General features: G+C 39.3%; 1 pseudogene; it reads left to right on the forward strand.

Moving 5' to 3' along the window:
- The first annotated feature begins 7655 nt into the window (after window positions 1-7655).
- On the forward strand, window positions 7656-7772 carry LOC137093325 (5S ribosomal RNA; annotated as a pseudogene).
- The last annotated feature ends 754 nt before the right edge of the window (window positions 7773-8526 follow it).

An 8526-nucleotide genomic window follows, 5' to 3' on the forward strand; every position in this document is an offset into this window, starting at 1 on the left:
CATGAAGTGGCAGCTTACTTGATGCGCTGTGACTTATTCCCAATTAACCTCTAAGCTTTCTTGACGGAGTACCTTAGAGAATAGCATGAAAGTTCCTGTTGTACTATTTTAGAATGTGTGTGTGCTTTGGTGATTATAAGAATCGCCTGCTGTATGGTTGATTGTTTGCGTATGAGTCAATTTTCAGCCACATGTGGAGAAGATGAGACAAAAAAAATGAAAACTAGTTTAACACTACATGTGAGGTGTCACAATTCCACATTTTTCTGTGATAATTACAGCATTTACTTTCAGTAGTTATTTGCATTAACTATATATGATCATGATCATGTCAGTTTAAATATCAGATACTGTTTGTGCAAACATCTCACACCACTATAGCATATTCTACTCAAAATTGATATGTTCCTCTTATTCTCTTCAGAGATATTATCACCATGAAAGCCACGTTTTAATTTATTCCAGAGAACTCCGTCAGCCCAGTTTTATTGTTCAATTACTCTAGTTAATTTAACCCTCTGTGCTGTTGTCAGTGTGAATACAGCTGTGTGAACATCTGGTGGCACTAATGCCTTAATTGGTCTTGGAGTATGACTTGTGTATCCCATCTAGAGGTCTCACTGAAAATTGTGCTTAATTGTGTTAATTCAGACAAGTCACTGGATAATTAGGTAGAATCACTAATGCAATTCCTCGCCATATGAATCTGATTTTAATCGACTGGAAATGACAAAGCCAGTGTTCAGATTTTCGGCACAGAACACATTCACACTTGTTCTGAAGGTCTAGGGTATTCATTTCCAGTGATGTGGACTTTAAACTTGTGAACTGAGTATGAATCAGATCACAGTCTCAAATTTGAAGACCTGATTTGGCTTATGTGAAACTTGACTATGATTTTCTTGCACTTCCTTGGTGACTTGCCTTGGACTTCATGACTTGACATGAGTCATTCTTTTACATACTAAACTAGCTAAAAGCTGACTGCTTTTTTGGTCAAGTGCAGTGTGCAGTGATTTGTTAGGAAATAATTACAAAAAAACGAATCTCCCTATGTTTGCAGAGAGTTGTCATGGATATTAACACAACATACACTGATAACATTAACATTAATAGGCATAACATTATAACCACTGACAATTGAAGTGAATAACCCACTCAAGTGGCTAGGATATATTAGGCAGCAAATTAACATGCTTTCCTCAATGTGCATGTGTTAGAAGCTGGAAAAAAAATGGGCAAACGTAAAGTTTGAAAAGTGCCAAAACTTGAAGCAGCTCTTTTGGGGTGTTCTTGGTCTGCAGTGGTCAGAATCTATCAATAATGGTCAGAGGAAGGAAAAGTGGTGAAATGGCGACATAGTCATGAGAGGCCAAGGCTCATTGATGCACGTGGGGTGCGAAGGCTGGCTCGTATGGTCCGATCAAACAGACGAGCTACTAAAGATCAAATTGCTCTAGAAGTTAATGCTGATTCTGATTGAAAGGTCAAATAGCTGCAGACCAGTTAGGGTCCCCATGTTTACCCCGGTCCACCACCAAAAGCGCAAACAGTGGGTACATGAACATCAGAACTGGACCACAGAGCATTGGAAGAAGGTGGCCTGATCTGATGAATCACATTTTTTTTTTTTTTACATCACGTGGACTGACTGGTGCATGTGTGTCACTTACCTGGGGAACACATGGCACCAAGATGCACTATGGGAAGAAAGCAAGCCAGCAGACGCAATGTGATGCTTTGGGCAATGTTATGCTGGGAAACCTTGGGTGCTGGCCAAGCCAATGAGAAAATACAGTTACAGTAAGTTACCACATAGAGACGGCATGCTGTTACTGCTGCTCCTGTTCAATTTCAGCCTCCGGGTCAGATTCAGGATCATATATTTGTGATCCATGATTTATTAGGGGTAATGTTTTCTTTTACACGTTTAAGGATGTCAGAGCTTTCATGTGGGATGCTCTCAGTGCGCCCGTCATTCTTTAGCTCACACAATACGCCTTCCAGCCGCTCATTTAAAAAAAAAAAAAAAAAATCCGTAAAGACTCGGTACAGTGTATCTTTCTTTTAGAAATATAATAAAGCTAAAGACTTTTAGGAGATATGAAGGATGCAATACTACGCTATAGGTACTCAAGATTGCCCCCCCCCACCCCCCCAAAATATCTAGCTTCCACCAGACTGCCTTCAACTTAAGGAAAAAGGGTAACGCCTCTCGCAGTTCAAAACACATGGATATTTTTCTTACAAAGACCCATCGGAGTCATATAGAGTACGTTTATGATGGATGGATGCTCTTTTTGGGCTTCAAATTTTGGGCTGCTATTTACTGCAATTACTTGGATTAGCCAGCATATTTTTTAAAAAATATATAACTCTGATTGTATTTGTCTAAAAAATAAAAATGTATATACACAGGATGGCTTGAGGGTGAGTAAATCACATGGTAATATACTGTTTGTGTGAACAAACCCTTTAAGTGTTTGGTGATCATGTTAGCTTACTTGTGAGTAAACGGCTTTTTTCCTTCTGGTTTACTCAGATCTTTTGCTTTTGAATCCGGAGATGCTATACTATTTCAGAAGATCCGTACCATTGCCCCTACCGTATAAAATTGAAAACACAGAAACGCCAGAAAAACGTGTTAATGGCGAGGAAGCATTTTAATAAATGACAGAAAATCTTGTCAACAGCAGTGAAAGAGGTAATTTAATTCTGAGTAAATGAATACACCCCGACCGACTAGCGTCCTTTAATTGACCCGTACAACATTTTGAATAAAACCATCATGAAATTTAGCTAAACACAACTTTCCATTGCCATCGCTTGTGTTGACATTGTGCCGTGTGCTTCATTGTGCATTTCTAGACCAATCCCTCGCTGTCTTTTCAGTCTGACAACGATAACACCAGCACACGAGTATGAATGTGTCATTTTTCAAGGCACACAAAACCTATGGCACTCAAACCTTTCATTTCTCCTGACTTAAGGCAGGCGAAGAAGGCCTTGTTTGATAACAGCAATTCTAGAAAGGTCACAGGCGTCAAGAAAATAGAAAGAATGAGCCAGGAGGTTTTAAAGTTGTATTAATGAGAACCCCTTGCTGGCACATGCCTCTGAGGTCAGACCATCACCTAAAATGATAAAGATTTATCATGGGAAGGCAAGCTGGTCAAAGCTTCCTCTTATCTTATGCCATCCCTTTATGAAAGCAGCCACTGTCAGGACCCTTGGTGGATGAAAGCTTCTCCTACACTGTTGCAGACCTCACAGTAAAAGAGAAACATCCAATAAGTCTGTAAATATTTGATGCAATATATTTTGTACTCTTTGAGCATTTTTAAAGGCGAGTGAGTACATCATGCTGTACTTTGAAGAGGTGACACATGAAACAGGAAACCACTTATGATAATAAACAGGTGACCTTCTTTGTTGGGTATCTGTTTTAAAATTTAGATTTGGCAGATTTTAAAGGAGACCTGGGGACTGTGCCATAAAGTCGGTTTATATTAAATATAAAAAGACTCAATATGCAACGCTTAAAAAATGTTTGAGTCACTTTGGACATTAGTCTCTTTCATGGACAACTCTGTTCTTAAAATCTTTTAAATTCTTCAAATATTTAATAACAATCGGATCCACTTTATATTAGGTGGCCTTAACTACAATGTACTAACATTGTAATTAATCATTTGATACAATGCACTTATTGTGTACATACATGCTTTTACATTGTACTTACATTTTAAAAATACCTGCATGTAATTACGTCTTTTTACATTTACATTTGCAATTACACAGTTGGCACTTTCCTTACACCTAACCCTACCCTTAAACTGACCCATCCCACCACACCTGTCCAAAACTCTACCCATATCCCACCTCAATATCAGCAAAAGTGCTTTGCAATACAATTTGAACACAGTAAGTACATTGTACTTATTTTTTGATGTAAGTACATAGTACTTAAGGCCACCTAATATAAAGTGGGGCCTAACAATCTCTTAATCTTCAGCAGAAGGAATAACTATATTCGTCAATGCTTTTGCTAGTAAACGAACGTTTCTTTGGATGATTTATTCCATCATGTTCACTAAGAGGCTCTGAATAAAAGCTCTAAATTAAGATTTTTAGCTTACTGTAATGACAAAGTTTGGAAAAGTGAGTTTTGGGTAGTGTTGCCATGCTTCAGTGTACCTTTAAGTAAAATAGATTTTCTTCACTGTGTGGATTAATTTGTACAAAAAAAGAACAAATATAAAAAGGAACAAGCATGGATGCTGCGTGTGAGAGGATTTATGGAAATCTCTACAATATAAGTGGCTTTCATCACACCACAGGAGAGGCATCTCACGGATTGATTTGATATTTAATCTGCTGCCACATGGAGACCATGGGAATCTGATGAATTTCTAATACACATATTGCTAGCAGACATGAAACATCTGATTTCAGTGATATATTAAGCTATATATTAAACATAGCATGTAAACATATAAATCAAAAGGTTATAGCAAGCAGAATTTTGATAATGCAATTAACTAAATCAAAAGGTTAAAATAACAAATGAAATTTAGCAAACAAATGAATGTCTAATTTAAAGGTGAATTACTCAGGGGCAAAACATTAAAGTTAACACAACATTAAAAGCTCGGGCTGCTGAATTTTCTTCCGCGTTCATGCATCCATCAACTCTCACGCTTGGTTACATATTCATCCTTATTCTTAAGTGATATTTATTTAGTTTGAGGCGGGCACCCCTGGGGCAGGAATAAAAAAAAACATAAATCCATTGTTGACATGGCAACCATTAAACCTGAATTTCAGGATTTCAGCATGAGGCCGTTTGGCAGTGTGATAAAACGTGTGAACACAAAGCAATTGAAGCAGCAACTGTTGTGTCTATAGGCTGTGGTTTGTCAGAAAATCTAAGAGTCATTCATAGAAGAACTGCTCTCCTGCTGAAAACACACAACTCAACATAACCTACAGAAAAGAAACCATGGTGCACACGGTTTTGAAAGCGAGAAACAAATATTTGCGGTACTGTGAGGCATTAGCTTTTGTCACTGTGTTTTTCTGATTAAAAGACAAAGGTTTTATTCCGTATTTGTTCAGATTTACATTCATATTGGTGTCTTGAGTGCAAACATGATGCAGAGAGTGCTTTGGCGAAGTATGCAGAGACATGCTGTGGTAAACTGATATGAGTACAGTCTTGGGATTGGTGTAGTATCACAAACATATTCTGGCAAGTGTGCAGCAATACAAAGCCAGAAGCCGTGTAATCCTTAAACGTTTGAAACAGCATTGAGTCATCCACAAAGTAGGCCCTGAATTATCAGCGCAGTCGACGCCAAAAATGAGTAATTAGAACAATGGACATACTGACATTTCAACTAAATAAACACATTACTTAACCCTCGTGTTCTTTTGAGAGACCCTGTTATTAAGCACTTATTTTGCTTTCAAATTATTGTAACAAGCTCATTTAACCAACTCAAAATCCAAAAGGCAGAAATGATTAGCTTTTTATTTTTTTTATTTATTTTTTTTTAGCTTTGTTGTGCCACAAAGTATTTGCACACATAAAACATGTGACTTATCCATTCTAGTCATTTGCTGTTGGGAGTGTCTATTCACACCAAATGCAAATAGCGTGTCTTTTTGGCAAGTGCTTTTCACACTAGCTCCACCTAACAATGGCTGGTTGGGCCAAACAAGATAAAAAAAGTGCTGCAATCAGTAAAGCGTAAAGCTTAAGATCTTGGGTTTTGACGCTATCTACCCTGGTTCAAATCTGCTCTTTGCAGAGCTTGCTCTTCTCCCTTTTCTCATCCCAAATCACATCGGAAAGGCATTCACTTTTAATAATACTTAGGATAAATGTGTAAATAAAGGGACGAAATGTTTAATAATAATAAAAGCATTTCTTGGGTAGGGCTTGGGGTGGGTGTAGGAAGGGCTTATATTGTTGCTATTTGGACTTGGTGTAAATAACATCTATTGCTATTTGCACTTAGCATATTGTCTTTATGATAATTGCTATTTACACTAAGTCCAAATAGCATTAATAGCTATTTACACTATTTTCACTTAGTTTAGATAGAACCTAGTTGCTATTAAAGGTGGGGTAAGTGTTATTTTAAAACCGTTTTACAAAACAGAGTCGAATAACAAACTTGCAGCCAATCAGCAGGTAAGGAGTGTGTCTTCTAATGATGGTGAGAAGAGAGCGCTCAGTGCACATCATTATTCAAAACACACGACAGACAGGACAGGCATTAACTGAGAAGTGTCATGTTCGCTTGTTTGTCCAATTGTGATCGTATTGTCATTCACGTCAGCGATGATAAAGACCCGTTCATTTCCACACTGTATGGAGCATCTAAATCTCCTCACTGTCTGTTTCAAGCGTCAGCTCACAAAATGTGTCCGACAAGTAAGATACTATACTCCTAATACATGTCTGTTTCCTCTTTTCATGATCTATATAACCCTAATTTGGTCAAAATTGGAATATGTCGTTAGCTGGACTGACGTGCTCCTGTATCGAGTTGTCATGAGAACGGTTCGTGTTTTGTGATCACTAGAACTCTAATCTTGTCCTAATTGTAATACCGTATTTCCTCAAATAAAAGCCTGTAGTCAAATAAAGGCCAGGCCTCTGATAGTGGCCGGGGCTTTGTCAGCACAAACAAATAAAGGCCGGTCTCTAATAAAGGCCGGGGGAAAATGACTGGATAATCTCCTAAATGCCATTAATTTAATACGAAACCATCCTGATGCTACGCGCCCCGATGCAAGTCATGCCAGTGCGACACACACTAATCCTGGCCTCTTCTATAGTTAACCTACAAACTTTACAGGGATTGCTTTGTAAATTAAATTGAGAATATAACAGATGCATGTGCCATTTGTAGTCTATGAGAGATGCGACGTCTGTGAAAATGCAGTGTCAGGCATGCTACAAATAGCGCATGCTACAAATATGCGTGCATCTTCACAATGCGCGCATCTTAATCAGCTCCCTAGTTCAGTAGTCAGGGCACTGATCAGGGAGTCAGTCCATTGACTTACCGGTATGTCCTGATCAGTGCCCTGACTACTGAACTAGGGAGCTGATTAAGACGCACCTAATATTAGCCTCTCGTCTCTTTTATGTCTTAAGGGTGTCGCACCCAAGGCTCGAAGCTCCGCGCAGCCCCGTCTCAAGCCTTATTTAATACTTTCGCCTGGCTCCAACGCGCGAGCCTCTGCTGACTGCGCGCGCTCCTCCCCAAATGGACGAGGCGTTTATACTTGACGCGCTCGCCGTTGTGCTATTCTTTGAAATGACAGAGGGCGATTGTTCTATAAACCAATTTGTCGAGAAGAAGTGGGCTAACGTGCACAGGTGATGATATTTATTTTAGTACATTTCACCAAAAACCACAGCACAAAAGAATCATGTAAAACTCAGTAAACCTTGGCTTGATATTATTACTTGTGACATGAGAACAAAATATGCACTAAATTAACGATCACTTAAATATTTCCTAATTTCACTAAGCTTTAATGTCGTGATTTATTTATTTGCTTAAACCGGGATCTTTATTTAAAATTGCTTATTTCTGCTTTTGAAGGCTCATTTAGTAAATATAAGCGCCTAAATAGCCAGCAGCCATATCACCCTGTAGCCCAAGACTGGTTTCCCACTGAAGCTAAGCAGGGCTGAGCCTGGTCAGTACCTGGATGGGAGACCAACTGGGAAAACCAGGTAGCTGCTGGTAGAGGTGTAAGTGAGGCCAGCAGGGGGTGCTCACCCTGTGGTCTGTATAGTGTCCCCATCACTATACGCCCCAGTATAGTGATGGGGACACTATACTAACAAAGAGCACCGTCTTTCGGATAAGACGTTAAACCGAGGTCCTGACTCTCTGTGGTCATTAAAAATCCCATGGCACTTCTCGTAAAAGAGTAGGGGTGTAACCCCGGTGTCCTGGCCAAATTCCCTTGATTGGCCCCTAACCAATCATGGCCTCCTAATAATCCCCATCCACTGAATTGGCTCTATCACCCTCTCTCCTCTCCACCTATCGCTGGTGTGTGGTGAGCACACTGGCGCCGTTGTACTGTGGCTGCTGTCGCATCATCCAAGTGGATGCTGCAAACTGGTGGTGGTTGAGGAGAGACCCCTGACATGAGTGTGAAGCGCTTTGGGTGTACAGTAGTACATTTGACAGCGCTATATAACGGCCTCATTCATTCATTCAGCTAATTTGTAATTTGTAGGCTAGATTCGCTGAGAACTCGTTCATCTTCGGAGGCGGAGCTGCGCGCTGAATTACAAAAAATGCGTATTATTTTGTTGTATGGTGATATTTTTGCAAATGTTTCTTAAAAAAATCAATGATATTTGTCCACTGGAAAAATCACTTTAAATTGAAAACAGTTTACATAAAGCAATTATATTTCAAACAGATGGAATTAGAAATACAGACCTGCCCCTAATGAAAGCCTGCTTCAAATAAAAGCCGGTTCCCA

This window comes from Pseudorasbora parva, chromosome 11, assembly GCF_024679245.1.
Source record: "Pseudorasbora parva isolate DD20220531a chromosome 11, ASM2467924v1, whole genome shotgun sequence".
Taxonomy (NCBI): Eukaryota; Metazoa; Chordata; class Actinopteri; order Cypriniformes; family Gobionidae; genus Pseudorasbora; species Pseudorasbora parva.